Genomic DNA, 22,258 nt, shown 5'->3' on the forward strand with positions numbered 1-22,258 from the left:
TCCAAAATTTTTATTAGGCGACCCGTTTGGATATCCCACTTAATTCAATATACGGTTTGTTCTGATGTGCACCATGCACCTTCTTAAAAGCTACTCTTAAACCTTTGTTTAACTTCGAGCAATCTTACGACTCTTTCCAAGATATGCCAAGTGCTTTTGAATTCTCTCTTAATGTAGTACTTAGTCTGGTAAGTTGAGTTCAAAAACTCAAAATTTTTGTGCAATTTGTAAGTAGGATGTCTTGAGAATATACTGTGAAAATTTCAGACAGAAATTCGAAGAGAACTCATTTTTATTTTTCTATAAAAAATCACCCTCCAAAGAAGTCATGAAAATAGGCATAAGTTCCCATACCAATACCTTAAATCTATTATTTAGAACTAACCTTTACCGACCTCAATTCTACAACGGCTACTTTAACATCTTTTGAAAACCGATTACTTTTCGTACTGGCTCTTCGGTTGTGGTTATCCTTTTTAATTACGATTGCGGCTGCTTCGTATGATTAAGCTTTGGCATTGGCACTGACATGTGGTAGGAAGAGGGAAAGTGTTGTTGTGCTTTAAGCGATTATGTATAAAGGCAAGATGAGTTATTTGTGGAGATTTAGCGGTGGCTAAGCCAAAAGCGTGTGTTCTCATACATACATATGTGGGTGCATATATGTCCGTACATGTCTATATTTCAATGTTTAGGTGTGTGTGAAGGCAGTAATGTTTCATTAGATTCATGTGGCTGTCATAAGTCGGTTGCGCCATAATTACATATTCGTGCCAAAGCGCCAATAACAAGAGCAACAAAGGCGGCAGCATCAATACAAATACAAACAATCGCACACTCCCTGCAGCATTTCGGCTTGTTCAAGCGAGCATTCATCACGACACACAGTGGTACGTTTTGAGAATATATAATTGTAAATACGTTTTAAAAGTGTATTGAAAGTTAGTGCAGATTTTGAAAATGTTTATCAACTGAGTCCGATCGTATTTGTCAAAAATCTCGCGACTATATTTCGTCGTAAATAAGGTTAAGAAAACACTCCTCCAAAGGAATAAGAGTTCAATTGTTGTCTTGTAAGCTTAAATAAGACCAATTTTTTTGAATTTCCCCCGAACTATATGCTCTACCACGTTTAGTTTTATCTGATTTTGGTCCAAGTCTGCTTTTTAATCAAGTAGTGATAGACAATCTCGGTTTATTAAATAGTAATTCTTAAGGGTAATAGGATCGAAGTGCTTTCAGCGCTGGCGTTCAACGAGGAAACTAGGGTTTTTGATTGTTCCGCTTTCAGATATCCAACAAAAATAGTCAGACTGAAAATATAAAGTCTAAGTTGTTTTGCGTTGGATTCGAGATGCTTTTTGACACTTGGTGGGTCCACAGTGCTTAAATCAATTCTTATACTAAGTAAATGTACAATTTCAGTAAGTTTAGATTTTTGCAAACTTGATATTTTTTAATCTTAGATAAATGCAATGTGGCCGGTGGTATGCCATCTTCTGTTATCACAACACTTTATTTAAATTTGTTGGATCAAAGAGACGTAGTAAAATTCCTGGTTTAATAATTATGATGTTCCTCTCACCGGATTAATTTGCCCGAAAGTCTGACTTCTCTACTTTTGTTCGTTATGTTTGGTCACCAAGAGCAACAGAGATCCGAGGAACAGTAACGCAATCTGTGCAGATGTATACAATCTCGCTGGAGGTTGTTTCCAGAGATTATGATTAGTTTTTTGAACCGTTTTCTTCCCAGCGGCAACCCTTACTATTTCCGTAGTTTATCTAGTAATGTGTGGACCATATAGCGTGTGACTGTTCCAGTCCTTGCCCTCTGGTTGTCGCAGCTTCATTTGCCAGACGACCGACACGCTTAATTCTATTTATGCTCTCCCCATGGGATCCTTTTCCTTTATTTATTTTATTTGATTTGATTTCAATGGACGCGATTGCTTATTACTGAGAATGACCATACGTTCCCGTTAATAGTTTTTTCTCTAAATTAATGTCTGCTAAGGGCTTAGACTTCGGCTTCAAAAATGTTTGAAAACTTGATCATGGGCACTGACAGTTTGGTGCGTGGTTCCACTTTTCAACCCAACTTTATTCGTCGTTTTCTTGCTTTCAGTATACCATTTCATGATATACTTACGAAGTTACTTCTCGCGGATAAAGTCTCTTCAGTCGTCTCTGGGAAAGAATGTCATCGGTATACTCTCCTCCATAACACTCTGTTTCTGAATGAGAACATGGTAATTTTACCCAGTCTTGATGACATCAAGATGACTTCTTTGCTGTCATTTCCACAACAATGTGGGACAGAGTGAGGCCCAGAAGCAGCACTGATAAATATGTCTGCCAGTCTCTTTATTTTCATCAGCTCATTTTCAGACTCTTGATCCAAGAAGATTGCAGTGCCAAGTTCTACCACCATAACGCTTTTACGCGCCATAAACGCCTTGGATGCTTTCTCAATAGTGGAGCCCACAACTTTTTCAACATAAGCTTTGAATCTAGTACCAATCATGGATATTTTATTTCGTCATCCCAAGCCGTTTCTACACCAATGTGCTTGAATACTCTCAGGAATGGAAGAGATCTGCTTCTTGTGAACAGAATGATGACAGTTATGTATGAATTAATGTTAAGCAATATTTCCGCAGCAACTTTTTGTTAGAGTGAGCTTTCTGGACATGATGTCTTATAATATCTCTGAAACTTTCCTCTTGCAAGATTTTGTCATTCATACGTATAGCCTTGGTATTAGAATCTAGCAAATCAAGAAGCTGAGCTGTCACTAGGATTCACACCAATAGTGACAGCAATCCACTCTGAGGACATCGCGTTGTCGTTGAATCCTACTTTATAAGATCTCAGTAATTAACGTTCTGAGGACCAGATTCTTCCACCTTATAATAAATGCCCTAAATTGGAAGCGTTGGAACGTTACTTATTTTGTAAAGAAGTCATTGCATAAGAAATACACTTTAGGTTCCAATCTTACAGTTCCACAAACTTTGCAAGCGGTTACACTGTGCGCCGTTCACTAAAACACTTAATAGTGTGTACATTTGATAGTATGTGTGTAAGTGCGTTTGAGCGCTTGTCATGCATTGCCGTCTATGAATTTTGAACGAGCAATGAGTTTGTTTTTTGTTTGTATTCCACTGCACTTTGCATACAAAATTTCAAAATTTCTACGGCCATATAACCGAACATGATGTTCTGCCATAAAAGTGCACACATACACCCATGCACATGCACTTGGATCTGCTGTGAGAGCAATCAGCAATTGGAATTGAAATGTTGTGCAACTATAAATACAGGTCCGTCGTAAATGTTGTAAGTACTAAAGTGCTAGTAACTAGTTGCTCATACCAGTCACCGCCGCCGCTGCTGCCATTCGACCACCAACTCGATGTCGTATATCATCAACGAAACAACCAATCAGCGGCCGGCAACACCACTGAGTGCCTACTTGCTTTCGAGCGCAATTTTATTTGAATAATTAAAGACGCGCATGAGTGCGCACACAGACGCACCAAGGCAAACTGACGCACACAAATAAGTTACAAATAGCCAACACACACACATACCATGCAAGTGTGTATATGTGTGCGGGTGTGTTGCATGTTTTTGATGCGTGGCAAAGAGAATTATGCATATGCACTTGCAGTGTAATGTCTGCTTTTCCAGCTTTATTGCTGCCCCTGAGCGGCACTCCAACTCACTGTCGCAAACGCACACATACGCTCAGTCACACATACACCGACTACCACCGAGACTTTACGAAATGCCGTTGATGCACCGTTATAGTGGTTGTTGTTTTTGGTGCTGGAAATTTATAACTGATTTCTGGTGATTTAGTTTTTGTCGGCGGCTCAAGCGCGCGCCACTCGAAATTAGGCTAATATGCAAAACAACCTCAACGTGCTTAAATATGAACGTGCACCTCGTCTCTCCCCCAGCCTCTGGCTCGGCAGCAACTTATTTTACGCTTTTGCGTTCTCATTTATTCACGCGCAGCGTCGCCTCTGTGGAGCGGGGGCGCGACGAAAGCTGGCGTTCGAAATTAAAAATGCAGTTGGCCAGCGGATGTATGCGCACTCTAAACATGAACTTTGAGTTTGCCGTAAACGGAATCACTAAACAAAGCAAAATACTTATTAAGCCATCCTTACCGGCTTGGCAGATATGCGCCGCGAAGGCCATCATGTGAGGTAGCTGATTGGCGGCGCTAATCCTCTGCTTCGCCAAACAAATCTCGCTTCTAGAAAAAGCCAAATCTTAATTTGCTTGGTTGATTAAATGACAAATTTTCTGGAGCGAATTTTTCTAAGTATTGTCTTCAGTTATGAAGTTTGACGTAAAATTTTTGGGAATTTGTTTTAAGAATGTTTTTAATGGTGTATATGCAGTTGGCCTCAGCGCCTGGGGTCCTGACTAAAAGATAATGAGCTTCATCGGAGCCACTCTAACATATTCGGATTAAGAGATCGCAGAAGTCTAATGGCAGCGTGATTTGGCTCGAACGTCATTGTTGACAGTCATAACTTTGAAAAGCAAAGTTCTCTCCCAATGAACAAAGACCAAATTCTACAAAGTTCTTCATCAGTCGTGTCCTCCTATATCGTGCGGAGGCATGGACAATGAAATCATCTGATGAATCGGTCTTTAGAGTGCTCGAGAGAAAAGTTTCACGGAAATCGAATCAGGAGATAGCAGCTATGCTGCCCAGTTCATGTCGCCCGGTTGGAAGAGAAAGCTTCAGCTTTGAAGGTTTTCGATGCAGAGGAAAATCTCCAGTCCATTGGAGAGATCAGGTGGAGAGGGACCTTGCTGCACTTCTTATATCGAATTGATGCCAGATAGTGAAAAGAAGAAACGACTAGCGCGCATTTGTTAACTCGGGTAGAGCAACGTGAACGGTTTACTCCAGTAAAGTAGATGTAGAAGAAAGTACTTGGTATCATACAGCAAAAACTCCAGCAAATGGATAAAAAGTTTCTAAAAAATTTCTTAAACTAACCACATAACTGCTTAGGAGGTTAATTTCGATTACAAAGAGTTCCGCCTGACAGACTATAGCTGTAAGATGTAAATGATTCAATTTTAGTCTTGGAAAATCAGGACAGTCAAATTTTCAATCGAATGGATTCGCTAAAACCTCTATAAATTAAACAAGAGTGTTTAAAGTTTGCTGACGATTTTCAATTTATTTCTGACGATCGACCAAGGTATGACGACATTTGACTTGAAACAGTCAAATTTCGTCTCGTTTCTAACCTGACGTAGTAGTACATTTCATAGTTCGCTCATCACATTTTCAATTCGCAGCAATTTTGCTATTCCAGGACGGTCATACTTGGTTTATCATTCATTCATAGTTATCGCGGTCTTGTTATCGGCATCTATACTTACATATGAAGAAGGTTTCTTTCGATGAAGGCGATCTGGTGCTATCATAATGTAGCCATCTCTGATTGAGAAATGCTGCACCGGTCTGAAAGACACTCTTGACACTAGTGTTTCAGTCAGCAGCAGTCTCCGCACCAACACTCCGACAGTGTTTTGCTATATATAAAGTATTTTATCGCAATCATTGTCTTTACTCATCTCCTGGATCAAGGACGTTCTTCGTTATCAGAATTTTCAATCTAGAACTAAAACACTTTCTAAAGCTATCTGCTGTATATCTTAATCTGCTCTATCTCTCCAATTTAGAGTGAGAATTTAGAAGGCAAAGATATCTTGTTAGAACGAATGAGTCTCCCGTAATTTTGAGACTTTTAATTGAGACTTTTGACATTGATTACATACATAGAATTAGTACAAAAGTGCAGTGCATAGTCATTCATTTCAGCTGAGTCCGGTGTCTACGCCAATAAAGAAAAAGAATGGCAACAGGCTTATTTAAAAATTATTTTAAAGAGTGTTTTTTTTCTGTTTTATTTCTGCTTAGTGCACCTATGGCGAGGCTTTCGAGTAAACTTTTCATTTGGAAGATATAGCGAGACGATGGTCTAAGCTGCAAATGCAATCCATGCACCTAAAACAAAATTTGTCTACATACATTCATACACTTGAAACAACTGAACAAAAAACATAATGGAAATAGAGAAAACAAAGCGTGCAGTTGAAAGGCCTTGTGGCATGCAACTCATGCTGAGCTTGCTGCCCCTTGAGCTGGTCACAAAGCAATACGATAGAATTTGGAACTTGGCATGTGCGTAGGTGTTACAAGCACACACATTCACACACATGAGCATACAAATAAATTTACAATTCACAATACTTGATGGGCGAAATGAAATATTCACAACAGTTAAAATAAATAATTTCGGGCGCATAAATGTTGGTGTTTGTGCACTTGCACACACACACCCATATAAATGTGAATAAATAGAAAAGTGTAAGTGAAGTGAGAAAATCAGCATTATAAAGCACACGAGTGAGCTGGTACTACACAACTTATTTATCAGAAACACATACATACACACATATATGCACATATGTGTGCGTGTGTGAGGGCATTTTCATGTGTTGTATGTGAAATATTAGGCAATAGTATGCTTTATTGTTTTTGCCTTTGTGGCAACACTAGCTTGCTGCACCGCATTGCTGTGGCATGTGGCAAGTATGGCAACGAGCGGTCACTGCCACTTCATCATTAACGCCAAAAATGTTGCAGGCAAATTTAACAACAACCGGAGTGCACAAAAGCCAGCGGGTCAAAGTATATTACAAATACAACAACACCAGCACAGCTATTGGCTACAATACCATTAACAATAATGAACAGTAAAGTGGTAAGCTGCTGAAAGTGGTGAACTGTATTTGAGTGCATGTGTGTTTAAGTTCACACACGCACACACACACGGGCACATGCGCTGACCATCGCTGAGGTAGCAGTAGTAGTAGTAGTGGTGATGGCGAGTGGCTAATGCCGGTCCATGTACCGCCGCAGGCCACAGGTCTGTCGAGTTCAGTCTACTAGTCTGCCATGTAGAGTGGAGTGTGTGGCGTTCATCGTGCAACAAACCGAGTAACTAATTCAGTTTTTCAACTGCACTCGACACAAGGATGCTGCGCTATACGACACAGTCATTTACAATCAGCTGTGGATATGCTGGCTTCGTGTGTGGGGGAGTATGTGAGTATTAAGGTGGTACGCTTTTAGGCAGATTAAGTGAACTCTATTCACTGAAATTTTATATTTTTTGATGTCTCATCACTTGCCATAACTTCGATATAATATTTCTTATTCTGATGCTAAGTTTTCTTTTGTTAATCAAAAATATATTCTGAATGTTGGTGATCAAATTTAAAGACGTCGTTCCATTTGGTATTCTAAAATGTTCATTATTTACTTTTATACCCTGCATAAATCAGAAGGAAACGTCGGAGACCTATATGATCAGTTTGCCGAGCTGAGTCGGTGTGTCATTAGGTTAGGTGGCTGATCAGAGATCGCACGTGGACTACTAGATGTAGTCCTTTGTGAAACCATTGAAAATAGAACTCCCGTGTTCGGACTAACAGATCGGCAAAACGCTTAGTAGCCACAAAAAAATTTGCAAAGGCGCTTAATTTCTACACCTGCCAGTTTGGTGGGATGTCTGAAGGTATGTGCTCCTAAGTGTCTAAGTCTTGATCTCCCAAACGAGGTACAGTCAAGAAGGAAGTTTTGGTTAGTTTCTACCGCATCTACTTCCAAGCTGCTACTGCATACGGCTTCCGGTAAGATTCCCAGTCTTACAGCATGTAGGCCAATAGGGTAGTGCCCCGTCAAGAGTCCCACCACTAATTAGAGGCTAGCTTTACTGAGGACAAAGAGATCGCTAGATCTCCTGCGATCTATTTTGGGACAGAAGACTTTTGCGACAGCTTAAGTACCAATGCTGGCCCAGCGTTGACCTAGCATCCGCGAGGTCCAGCTATACAGTAGTAGAACACAAGAGGATGCAGGAGCACCGACCCGTTCCCATTCTATCGATAACGATTCTAGCGTATCTTTTCTTGCTAGCTCATCAGCTTTGCAGTTACCTGCGATGCCGCTGTGCTTCGGCACCCATACAAGTCTTATAATAAATACTCTCGCCGCCAGAGACAGTAACGCCAGACACTCTTCGACCAACCCTGAACGCACTGTGAATGACTGAAAGGCTAGTATCGCCGCTCTGCTATCTGAGTGAATGGTAACTTCTCTGAAGGTGGACACTCTCCGGGGCAACAAATCTGCTGCTCCCTTGATGGCTGCAATATCAGCCTGGAAGATACTGCCATAGTCGGGAAGTCTAAAACTGGATTTGATGGAGAGCTCCCGACAGTAAACCCCTCCAGAACCTTCCCCACAAGCTTCGATCCATCCGCAAAGAAGCTTACTGCCCCTCTCCTCCAACGGTCTCTTCCCACCCATAACTCCTTCGTCGGAATATGGGCAGAGAATGAGCCGCCGGAGCAACTCCATGATCGAGATGATCCGGTATGCAGTCAAAGCTTGTGAGAATATCTGAGTGTTCAGATACACGCTCCTTTAGTAACCCAGTTTTCCTGAGTCTAATAGCCACTCCGGCGATGTCCACGGTCGTTATGTTCAGTATTGCAGAAGGTGTCATTAGAGCAGGTCGATTTTTTTTCTGTAAAATCACGTATGTTGAAAATGTTCTACGGAATGTTCTGAACCACTTTGCCTACGAGACTGTAGGTCTAAAACCAATTTTTTAATTAATTTTTTCGGCTTCCTGAAAATCGAGCCGCTGCAGTATCCTTGTCCATCTGCCTGGATGTACGCGCACTAGTCGCTTAGTTCTTTAGATATCGTGCTGAAAGTTTGTACACTTCAATATACAGCTACCATACAAACTGATTGATCAAAGTTGAACCCTTCCAAAGGAAACGTTTTCTCTTTTTCATGATTATCCAAGAAATATACAGATAATATTTTAAGAACCTAACAACAATAAAAAGCAATATATCGTTTGTTAATCAAAAATATCATAGCTTATTTTGTAGCTCTTCACAAATACCTTCCAATTCACTGATTCCTTCAGTTTTTTTCGGAACCCCCATTGTATTTTCTTTAGAGACCTTATGAACAGAATTTTGTATTATGAAAGGGTTAAAGTCGAGTAACAGTCTCTTCAACTGCATTTTTCGATGTCACTGTTTTATTGTGCGCCTTAGCTCTTATTCTTTAACACAAGGAGGCACATGCATATATCGTTTGAATCTTTTATAGTATTTTGGTAGTTTAATATCCCTTAATCGCATCCAGTAGTTTTGGTTCGTAGATATTTAATTCGTAGGAGCTTATTTTTAAAGCGACCTATGACTGAATTTTGGAACCGCGTTTGCTGTTTTATTCTATAGGAGAAACTATTGTACTTAGGAAGAAAAGGAAAATTTTTTAGGTAATATCCAATATCCATATGTTCGTATTAATTTCTATGGTTGACATGGACAAAATTATTACTAATTAAGTACTTTTATAATATAGGGATAGAAGTATGACTGAATTGGGTACCAAATATGACGCAAATTTGCCGAATAGTATCGGATATATGATCTGTTATCTAAAGTTAGCGATGTCACGGCGGTTTAATAATTAAAATAAAAACTTAAGCTTTTAGCGTTTAATTTCCCGCTGAAAGAAAATGTTACTAAATATTAGTAGCATCATTGAAGGAGGAAGGAAGAAAGTTAAGTTTTGAAAATATCCTGATATCAGTTGCGGATAATACAAAGTAAAACTTTGTCTTAAGAATATGAATTTTGATTTTGATTTTCTATTCTATTTACAGAGAAATATACGTACAGCTCATGTAGCATTTGCTGTATGTGTAAAAAATATATAATATCAATTTCCTCAATGGGTATTATATATTATCATAATTTTCTGGTATAATAATGTTTATTTATAAAATTAAATTCTTCATACTAAGGTAAATTTACTTCAATAGTTGTCTCGATTGGCTAAGCGTTATTGTTGCACGAATCGAACACGCTATTTTACACCAGCAACTGTGCAGACTAGAAAAATTTGCGGAGTAGGCTTGGCGCTTACCTGACACATACTCCTACAGCAAAAAATAGTAAGACTTTGTTCATAATTTTAAAACTCTTGATTTGTTCTTCAAAATTTATATCGTTCCTCTGAAATTGAATGAAAATGATCCGCCACGGTCACAATACTCGTACACTTATGTTAACGTTTTTTTCAAAGCTCAAAAGAGTTGTTAAAGTCAATTTCCGGAAAAGCCTTCAATGCGCGCACATATAATATATGTATAATATCTTCAATGGACTCAAAGCGGTTTCCCGAAGCGGTCGTTAGAGTTTACTGGATAGCCAGAAGTTGCTGAAAATTTTTGAAAAACTCAGGAAGGATCAATGCAGTGTGCGGCGGTGCATTATCGTGGAGCCAATCCCAAGAGTTGTAGGCACACAACGCATAACACAGTATAGTATTTATTATTAACAGTTTGGACGGTGGAATTCGGAGTGCACCATACCTTGATAATCGAAGAAAACTTCCAACCCAATCTGGATTTTTGACCTGCTTTGACGTGATTTTTTCGGCTTTGGCTCTCCTTTGCCACGATATTCTGCCGTTTGATCGTCTGGCTTCCAAGTTGTAAGCCCAAATCGAAGACTCATCGGTAGTAATAATATATGCCATGATAACCTGGCAATCGTACGGTATTGTTTCACTGACGACGCTGTTCGTAAAAAAATTGATTGATTTTGGAATCAATCGACTTTCACTTTTCTTAGGCCCAAATGATCTTTCAGAATAGTTTTCACTGATCCTTCTGATATTTCAACTATGCCAGTAAGATATCTGATTATTAATCGGCATCAATTCCTTTATTTTATTGACGTGTTGATCATCATGCCCGTCTTGGGAAATATATTAAAGACTTTTCAAGAAATGTAAGCTAATTTGAACCGAGAAAAATTCAAACACAGATCATTCGGGATACTTTTAAACATTTTAGAAATGTTATGATATTGCACTTTTTTTCAGTATTCATTTAATACAAATCGTCAATATTTTTAAATTAAATTTATTCAACAGCATTGCATTGCCATTTTCGGTTACTCCGGCTGATAATGAGTAAATCTCAAAATAAAATAAAACATTTGTCTTTTCAATTAAAAAGTAAGCCTCTTATACACCTCAGCTAAGAACCAAATAAAAAAGAGCGGCGGTGTGGCTAAGAGTATCCAACAACATCCTTGGATGATGTTAAGTTTTCTTTAAGCACCTCATTCCACCTTCTTATTGAGGTTCAAATTGCATTAAAGGAGCATTGAGCGGCATCGTTGAAGCGTTGCATCTTCTTCTGTGTATTTACATAAATACTAAAGATTGGTTTAGATTGTATAACAGTTTGAAAGTTTGCGATTTGCCGAATCACTTTGTTTTGCATTTTAATTAAAAATGGATTTAAACTGATTGTGCATTTATTTAGAAATACTTCTTTTGAATGCATTCAATAAGACCATTTTCAATGATGGCATTTCTTTCATGTTTTTATGCGGAAGAATTTTTGAATGTGATTACTCTATTAATTAATTCTAATTAATGTTTTACACGCGGAAGGAATTGAATTAATTGGAATAGAAGCCTATCACAAAGTAATTTTGACTATTATTATTATTATTTTTTTTTTTTTGAAGTATTGAAAATCATGCTGAATGAGAACGTGATGAGTTCGTCTTTGCTTTTCTGTGAGGATCTGGACTTGTGCTCTCGTCTTCCAGGGCAGAGTTGCAACATTATTATCAAAAAAGTGTTGGTGTAAAATTTTAGAGCTTAAATTTTTAAAAATTGTATGACTTTCACAATTACTTTTTAAAGATTATCTCTTTCAAAGGTTGACCGCACCTACGTCTTAGCTGATCCATCCTTTGAGTCCAATTTTCGATGACCCGTTCGAGCATTTCGACTGTTAACTGGCGAATTCCACGCATGATGTTTTGCTCTTTAAATATCGACGCAGGAAAATGTCTAACGGTGTGCATTTAGCCAGAAATTGGCCTCATCACTGAATGAATTTTGGTTCGAGAACTTCGGATCTTCTTGGAACTTTTCAAGAGCTCATAAAGTGCAGGTATGTCGCTTGGGTAAGTCGAGTGGCTTCAGTTCTTGCACGCTTTCAATTACCATGTAAAATGCGGCAAGTCGTTTCATACGTTAGTCTGAGTTGCTGCGGTCTTTGTGTACACTCTCAGGTATGGCTTTAAAAAAAAGAAAAAAAAAAAAAAAAAAAAAAAAAAAAAAAAAAAAAAAAAAAAGAAAAAAAAAAAAAAAAAAAAAAAAACATTGAAAGAAGCAATTCTACTTGGATCACTCGTTAATATTGAGGTGGCCGTGGTATAAAAACAAAACAGGGGAAGAAAAAAATTAGTTTGTGGAATTATGTTGAAAACCTGACGTCAGATGCTGAAAGCATATTAAATCAATGGTTTTCATCCTCTAACATTTAATCTAATGAACTCAGTCTATTCTTTTTTGACTCATTACCTTTTCGGAATACGTTGTGTTATTAATTTTTTGGTTCTTTTCCATTTCCATAAGTTTCCTCAATTACTGCCAGTCTGTATGTTCTCTTTTAAGTTATATCAACCTTATCTCCATTATGACATTGAAGAGAGGAACCTCGCACGCCCTTATGATGCACGCCGATTAAATTAATGAATAACTGTGATATCTATTCTGGAGATTTAAAAGATTTTAGCGAGACTAGGCCGGTCACAACAAACATGGGACATGTGAATATACGAAGTTGGCGGAACACCAACCACTAATAAAGGACTTTTGAAATCGATAGGAATTGAATCCAAATTATTATACCTGTTCCTAACCTCCTCAGGGATTTATAAAGAAGAACGGGCTTGCGGAGTGAAAATATTTCGAATCGAGAAACTAAAAACAATAAGTACAGTTGATTTAATCCCAAAGTGATTTTTACGCTAATGGGTATCTCTTCCACAATAAGTCTAGGATAAATACTTTCTACGATAAGTACATATGTACGTAATGGAATTAATATTGATCGGAAATCTATTCAAAAAGCGAAAAAGCGTATGAAAGCAGCTGATATCAATTTCGGCTTTCCGTCAGGTTCGGCCAATATGTAACTGCTGAGATGTTGAAGCCTCAGTCTTGCAAAAGCTGAACAATACAAAGTAAAGTGCTTTAATGTTTCTACTTTATTTTGGCAATTTGGCGTTTGAGAAGATGTCCAAACGAATCTAAGAAGGCAGTAGTATCGATAGTGAGAGCAGACAGCCCTCTACTTATTTTGAGCGAGCTCAATGCTGGTATTGCCGTTCTGTTGTCCGAATGAATATTTTAGGAAAATAGAGGCTGTATTCTGGAACATATCACTTTAAGGGCTGAAAGACAATGTGGCAGAAAGTGCTTGGTGTTTTCCACATAAACTTATTTTCAGAGCTTAAGTGCTAGAATGATCGAGAACAACGCAAACCAATTCGTTCCCAATCCGATGTAATCGAGACAAGGGTGTCCTCTCTTTTGAGCTTATGGACTTAGCAGTTTACCACAATTGTCTATGTCTCAAATCGAGTATGATGGTAATGTATCTTGAGGATATCGATAGTGAGGATAGTCATTCCTTAACTAACTTTGATTGCATAACATGAACGAGCTCAAAGCTAGTCTTAATCTTACATAATTCACTTTTTTAAGAAGAAACGAAAACGTTCGTAGTCATTTTTCCATTTCCTATTGTTAATAAGATCTCTTTCGTGCTCTTCTTCATGCGAACCAATTTGCGGGCTTCCTTAACCATTTCATAAAGAAATAAGTAAATGCGCGTCATTTTCAATGTAATACCTCAAAAGTTGTCATATTTGCTTGTGAGTTGTTATTGTTGTTACATTTCATATTATATAATCTAAGTAGCAGGTAATTTCGAGTTAGGTGCCGCAATTGCAGTTTGCAAATATTTACAAGCAGACAAACATGCGTTTGTGAATAAAAAAGTCCAAATTCAAATGCATTTGTACATTGTCAGCTTAACGGTAAATTTACCGTTAGAAATTTCGTACGAAAATGCACATGTATGTGTTATGTATCTTCAGGATATTATATTTCATGGCACTAGTACGGTACTCATTTGTGACTTTGCAACTAAAAACATATTTGTATGTGTATATGCATATGTGCATATGTGAATGTATGTACATATACATAATGTGAACGCATGTTTGCTTGCACTTTTTCTTTATTACGCGCTAGCGAATATTGTGATGGCCCCGGTGCGGGCATGCATCTTCCGAGCAATGCATCAAAAGTATATTTTAATAAAAATATGCAGGGGCAACAACAACAAAAACAGCAGCAGCAATTGCAACACGCAAACAGCGGCACTCGGAAATTGTATACTTTATGCATTTCCTTTATATTCTCATAGCTGTCACTTTAGCCGCGTATATTTTTCCATGAACGACTGCTATCCTTGTTTTGTGTTGTTGTTGTTGTCGTTGTTGGCTGGCAGTTTTTCGTCATTTCCTTGATGTTTGTCTTGTAGCTGGTAGCAGCCAATAATAGTGGCGCAACAAGCTGCATGCCGCCCCTCGCCGGCCTCTAATATGCACTTCCATCACCGCGTCGCGGATGCCATATGAAAAATGACGGTAAGAAGCTGTCACAAAGCTGCATGTAGTGAGCACACACGGCGCTAATAAATTTCCCTACAACGTGTGGGTTATGCAATTTTCATGTTTTGCTCTAAACAGGCACACATGGATCTGCATTAGATAGCTTTATGAGCGAGATCATAGCAAGGAAAAATAAACAGCTGAAAAGAAGCAACTAAAACGTGGCAAATACAATCATTAAATATTTGAAGGTTAGGTCTGCAACGGGGAAGTATTAAAATATATATTCCTAAATCCGTTTAAGCTAAAGCTATCTTGAGCTTATTAATTTGAGACGATATGTATACATATACGGCATGTGGAACATTATGATCTCACATAAACCGATCACACTAGAATGCCATACCCCCTATAAGTCACGTAGATTTAGGCCATTTAATACCAATTTATTTAAGGGTAGCAAATTTCAACTCATTCTTTTTGTACCCCTTTTGAATTAAAAACAATAAATATCGAATGTATATATATGCATTTGAGAATACTCTCTGCAGATTTGAAGTTGATGCGGCAATTAGTTTCAAAGGCACTTACCATATGAGCGTATTCGCAAGAATTTTTTCTGGATTAAATGGCAATGCTACATTTCAAGAAAATACATCATGCTACTTGTCTGTCTCCAGATCGAAAAGTTCGAAACAGATCTGCTGTGCTAGATGGACGAAATTTATCCAGCGTCCTTGACGTGCGTACGTTGCGAGGAACAAACATCGACTGGAAAAAATATGTTATTGTAAGGTAAATACGCGCTCGTCTATGTACAACACACTCGTCAACAAACACTGGCACGATACGGCGTCGAGAAGCTGCTTTCACAACCGACAGCGAAACAGTTATCTGCCTATTGAACAACAAAGCGGCAAGGACCAATGGATTACCGACCAATCTATTCAAATATGACAGCGGAGAACTGACAAGGTTCATGCATCTATTTCTTTACAAGATATGGTCGGATGAAAGAAGCCAGAAAAAAGGGACCCCTTACTTAAAAATCGCATTTAAGGTCTTATCGAGTGTGAAAGACTGACGTCCACAGACAATAAACTGCTTGGACATTATCAGTGTGGCCAGAAATTTAGATCTGGAGAATCTACTATGGACCAGATTTTCACCTTTCTAGGAAAATATCCATGAAAGGAAGATCGACTATGACCTCTTCGTCGATTTTAAAGCCGCATTCTTACGACACGAAAAGAAATTACCTTTAAGGCTCTATGTCTGAGCTTGATGTGTAAGCTGACGTGGAGCAACACCAAAAGCTCCGTCAGGATCGAGGAGGACCCCCCAGAAAAGTTCGGTACCAAGCGATGTTCCAGAGAGGGAGAATCCTTATCTTGTAACTTCTTCAACCTATTACTGACGAAAATAATTCGAGCTGCAGAGCTAAAGAGCTGGTGGAATACGCCGATGACATTGTTATAATTGGCCTTAACAACCCCGTTATTAGTTGTGATTTCTTTAGACTGAATAAGGAAGCGAAGCGGATGGGTCTGGTTGGGAACGTGGAAAGGACAAAATATTTGCTGTCATCAAGCAAACGGTCATCGACTAGGTTCCTACGTCATATCTTTGAAGTCGCAGAAAATTTCATCGATCTTGGAATCAGCATCAACACCATCACAATATCAGCTTTGAAATTCAACACTGAATCACTCTTGCCAACAGGTGCTACTTTGGACTGAATAGGCAAAGACAAAACTCTACGAGTCATCCCCGCTCTGCTATATGCTGCCGAGGCAGGGACAATGGCATCGTCTGATGAGACGGCATCGTCTGATGAGATGTTGGCAATGACGAATATCGCAGTCGATGAAACGATAAGCTGTACGAGATATACATATGCCGATATTGACATAGTTCAGAGAATTATGAGACAGCGGTAACGTCCGAATGGATACAAGCACTCCAGTTGTGAGTGTTTTCGACAATGGGTCATGAAAGAGAATGATTCGTTTTCGAAGGTTTTTTATACAGTACCCGCCAATGAAAGCAGAAGAAGACCTCCCGCCGTAACAGAGATCAGGTGGAGAACGACCTAGCTGCACTTGGTATCTCGGGTTGGCGCCAAATACTGCTCAGAAACATTCGATGTTATTTCGGTCTTTTGTTACCTCGTTCGATCATTACTGTGAACAGAAAATTGTTTGCTTCGAAAATCATTACCAATCGAACACTTTTCTTCGATATCCTTAGAGTGTAATGTATTAGCTACGTCACTTTTATTTAAGTCACTCCCTCAAATAGCCCTTACTAGTGAACTTTTGTTCAAATATACCCTAGATACCGAAAGCTAATGTTTTCAGGTATCCTTTTTTAGTCTCAAAAGAGCTCATGCACATTTATGCCTTACAAGTATTTGTTTTGGATATTTAATTCATTTTCTAAACGAGCTACATATTTTTTATATCTCTACAAATATTACCCTTATTATCTGCGAACCAGCGGTAAAGAAGATCAAAGGAATCTGGAAATCACACACTTATTTCGGAATAGTCTTCCCGAAATGATCAAGCTATAACAATAATAAAAAATATCACAATGAAAATCGAAAAAAGGAGTTGGCACGGGAAATGTATATTTAAAATTGTGTTTTCCATATTGGCAACTAATTTGGATGCACTATTGATTGGTAAATGGAAAATATTTGCTATAATTCTCGTCGCAATCCGTTACTTTAAATTTTGTCATGAAAATTAAACTCTTGGTGTTGAAATTGTTGACAACGATTTTGAGCATAGATTACTATACAAGTATCTTCATACCATCGAGTGCTAGATATAATTCTTTGAAATATTTGTTTAAATTTGTTTTCTTAGCTTGATAATAAATATTCTTAGCTTGGTATTAACCTTCGATGAAAAGTAGTCAACATGATATTTATTTTGAGTATACTTTTCAGAAAGAGTTTAAATTATTGTGTTAAAATTCCTTTTCCACAAGATCAGTAGAGTCAAAAGCAGATATAGGCATACATTTACACATAAATGTACTCGAAATTCTAGCGTCTAGTTTAAAATCAGTATTTGATTTTTTGAAGTTATAGCCTTCTAAACTAGTGATACATTCAAGAAGAAAGGGACTTAGTTTTAAGGGAACATATCCCCAAATTAGATTCTGTAAACGTTCACTGCTGCCTATCACTTTCAAGATTATTGCACATACCTTACACTAATATTGTGATCAAATTGAAAGTTGAATTTATACTTTGGTAGGTAAGTTGGTAGTACTGTAGTTACATCTATGCTAAGTTTCACGTTAAAATATGTATTAGTATTTGAGATACGCGTTGTTTTGTTCTTCGATATTTACTATGAACATGTCATACTTAATTGGATATTCGTGATCATTTCGCCACATTTTCAACTAACATCGTGCCGCAAACACCGCATTCGCCGTGCGTAACTTCTGGCTATTCAGCTAATTTACATGACCACTCCGAGAACACCGTTTTGACTCAATTGAGAAGATAAAACCGAATCGAAGAAGGCTCTGATGTCCGACGATCACGACGTTGGATTTTCCACGTGTTATGATGACTGGAAAATTCGTTGGAATAAGTATATTGCAGTGGGAGAGGTTACTTTGAAAGAGATGAAATGGATTAAATTCACCTTTCAATTTGATCACAGTAGTATACACACAAATGACACTGTAATCTACTCAAATTCTCGCCTTAAATAAGATTTCTATTTACTATATGTATGTATGTGTATGTATCCACAATTGAATACCGAAATAGCATTTGAGGTCAATCAACTATAAATTGCGAACTACTAAAGCTATAAATTAATAGCATGAACAAGTATCACTTATAGCCACCATGGGTGGATGACCGCTAAACGACGAGCAATTGTTGTGCTCAATTAGGCGCTCAAGTCGCGTGGGTAAGGCGCAAAAAGTCATGAATACTACGCCGGCTTACAAAGATGCGCACACACACAAACGCAACCGGATAAATAGAATTTCGTCTGCTCGCCCAAGAAGTTAACGTCAACGCTCGAGCGTAAGTGCTTAATGGCGCCGCTAATAGTTCTTGTTTAAAGCTGACTGCAGAAAAGGTGTTACCAGTATTAATTGGTGGAGTGGATGTTTTAAAGTGCCACGTGACGAGGAAGCGACTGTTTAAGGGTTTCACCGTGAAAAAAAAAATTCAAAACGACCACTTGTTATTGTTGTTTACGCCGTTATTACGTTTAGCCGCGCTTTAAGTGAGTGTCAATTATGAGTGTGTTGGTGAATGAGTGATTTCGCGGCAGCTAACGGTACTTGAGTAACAGCAATCTAATAGCTCTTTCTTTTTGCAAGTGCAAGCTGAAGTGGCTGGAAGATTATTGAAAATGCTTTAAAATTAATTGCCTTTGCTGGCAGTTCACCGAGCGTCTGCTGGCGTTTTCAATACCGCTGGCGGGTGCCCGACTAAGGCGCACAAGAAGTATTACGCTGGCCTCGATGGCGTTATATGTATATTAGTATGTGTGTGTGTGTGTGTGCGTTGGGTATATGCATGCATATCTATGATTCTCGAAAGTCTATTAAAATTCAAGCGAGCGTGCGGCGCAAATAAACCACACGAAGCGCTGTCATTGCATGAGTCTGCTTTTGTGATTTGCCGCCTGCTGCCTGCAGCCTACGGACCATCCCGCAGCCATTTTTATCAAACATTTACCACATCTATTCCAATTTTATTGCATTACATACACTATTCTGCTGTGCCGTGTTGTCATTGTTGTTGTAGCGCCGTTACAAAATTTATAACGAAAACGCGGGGTTGAGGGTCCGGACATAGCTTGAATATCATTCAAGAGTTTAGCTTTTCCAACTGATTGCACGTGCTTAGTACGTAGCATATATACCCTACACGAGTATATAGACTTCACACATATAGTATACATACATACATACATTCATACACACATAGGTATTCTCCAACGTTCCCGTGTGTAGTTGGTGCGGCTTGCGCCACCAGAGAGTACAAGTCGGCAATGAAACAAAACGCAGCAGCGAAATAAAATGAAACACATAAATTTTTCAACGATTTGAAAACCGCATTTTATAATTGAATCACGTACGACACTTTTGCGTTGCCGCCAAAGCCACTACTGACGCTGACGTAGAAAGCCACTGGTGTTGGCTGCGCCCGTGAAGCTTTGAAGCTGCTTGGCTGCCATTTGCTACGCCGACACTTTTACGAAAGACATTGCCTTGCCACTGTCCTCTCGATTGTTTTATTTTATTGTGGCTTTATAACTACACCTCCCCTAGCTTGCATAAAATTGCACACATCTCTACATAGATTTTGAAGGGCGTACTTGCTGCATTACCTTGTAGGAAAATAGTATCGAATTTTCGTCTTTGGTGTTGTTAATAATTTATTAGTTTCACTATACAATCAATCGACAAATGTTGTTACTCAAGCGCGAATTGACTCGTTACAGCATTCTCATACTTTTCTCTTTCCTCTATAGTTCATCTCACTTGTTTCCGAAGCTGTTCTACCCTTCGCTTTGGCGGTATACATCAAACCTTATAAATTGAGTGTTTTCTCTCTATATTTATTGCGATCAAATCTTTTGCAAAGGTAGCCTGAAATAATCAGATCTGTTACCTAGATTATGAGTGAAATCAACTTTAACTAAAGCTTCACCCTGCTGTTATTAGCTTTTGTGCTGAAACCTCTCGTAACTCTTGGTGAATATATGGAGAGTACCATGTTTCTATTATATCTTAGATATTGAATATGTACAAGTAGTTTCCAGAATAACTTGCTTGATTTTGCTTGATATCAGTAGACCATAAAAAAATAATTATGTCAGAGACTTTCAAATGATATGATTATCATATGTATCGGGTGATTTTTTAAGAGCTTGATAACTTTTTTAAAAAAAAAAACGCATAAAATTTGCAAAATCTCATCGGTTCTTTATTTGAAACGTTAGATTGGTTCATGACATTTACTTTTTGAAGATAATTTCATTTAAATGTTGACCGCGGCTGCGTCTTAGGTGGTCCATTCGGAAAGTCCAATTTTGGGCAACTTTTTCGAGCATTTCGGCCGGAATAGCCCGAATTTCTTCGGAAATGTTGTCTTCCAAAGCTGGAATAGTTGCTGGCTTATTTCTGTAGACTTTAGACTTGACGTAGCCCCACAAAAAATAGTCTAAAGGCGTTAAATCGCATGATCTTGGTGGCCAACTTACGGGTCCATTTCTTGAGATGAATTGTTCTCCGAAGTTTTCCCTCAAAATGGCCATAGAATCGCGAGCTGTGTGGCATGTAGCGCCATCTTGTTGAAACCACATGTCAACCAAGTTCAGTTCTTCCATTTTTGGCAACAAAAAGTTTGTTAGCATCGAACGATAGCGATCGCCATTCACCGTAACGTTGCGTCCAACGGCATCTTTGAAAAAATACGGTCCAATGATTCCACCAGCGTATAAACCACACCAAACAGTGCATTTTTCGGGATGCATGGGCAGTTCTTGAACGGCTTCTGGTTGCTCTTCACCCCAAATGCGGCAATTTTGCTTATTTACGTAGCCATTCAACCAGAAATGAGCCTCATCGCTGAAGCGCGAAACACATTTCGAACCGAACACTGATTTTGGTAATAAAATTCAATGATTTGCAAGCGTTGCTCGTTAGTAAGTCTATTCATGATGAAATGTCAAAGCATACTGAGCATCTTTCTCTTTGACACCATGTCTGATATCCCACGTGATCTGTCAAATACTAATGCATGAAAATCCTAACCTCAAAAACATATCATTGACGCAGGCTGTTGGTTCTATAGAAAAGAACAGCCACAGAGTTTTATTCGATCAAGAACACATCAGCATTTTGTGAAATGTTGGAAATATGTTCTGCTGATACAAAAAGTAAACAAAAGCTGGTCTATGCCTTAATTTTTCATATGCCTCAACAATTTCTTAGATCCAGTTTTAACAATTTTAGTACTAAACTTTTTTGTTTAGTTTCTTTGGACAAACTTTAGATAATCTGATTTCCTCTACCAGTTTTATACCATTAATTTGTGAACTAAATTAATCTGACCGTATCAAATATATTCTTCAATATTGGATCGACGATGGTGCATGGTTTGAGTCAGTACAATTGGAGATATCATCGACCTTACAAAGAAGGGTATATTTTGACAGGTTTTTGGTATTCCGTTAGCTACACAACTATAAAAAGTGAAGAAAAATAATGAATCTTAACTCAAATTCGTCATAGCATACATTTTAGGCCGTAACGCTCATTGGTTTACGGGTTTCAAAAACTCGATCCTTTTTATTATTTTATTAAATTTCTAAACTAGCTTTTCTCGAAGTCAGTTGGCGAGATTTCTCGACAACTACTCAACCGATCTTCATGCAATTTTACACAGGTACAGTTAAATGTTTCCTACAGGGTATGAACACACCAATACCGCAGCACAGCTCGTTATTGACTGCTTCATTGTAGTTTGCTTAGTTTTTTAAGCACGAGTCTATTGTGAATCGCCAGCTCAGCGTTAGGACACATTTCAATAGTTTTCAGTAAGTCGTTATGCTTCGATTCAAAGTTTATAA

Source organism: Bactrocera latifrons, unplaced genomic scaffold (genome assembly GCF_001853355.1).
Source record: "Bactrocera latifrons isolate USDA-ARS-PBARC rearing strain unplaced genomic scaffold, ASM185335v1 scaffold_161, whole genome shotgun sequence".
In the NCBI taxonomy this organism is placed as follows: domain Eukaryota; kingdom Metazoa; phylum Arthropoda; class Insecta; order Diptera; family Tephritidae; genus Bactrocera; species Bactrocera latifrons.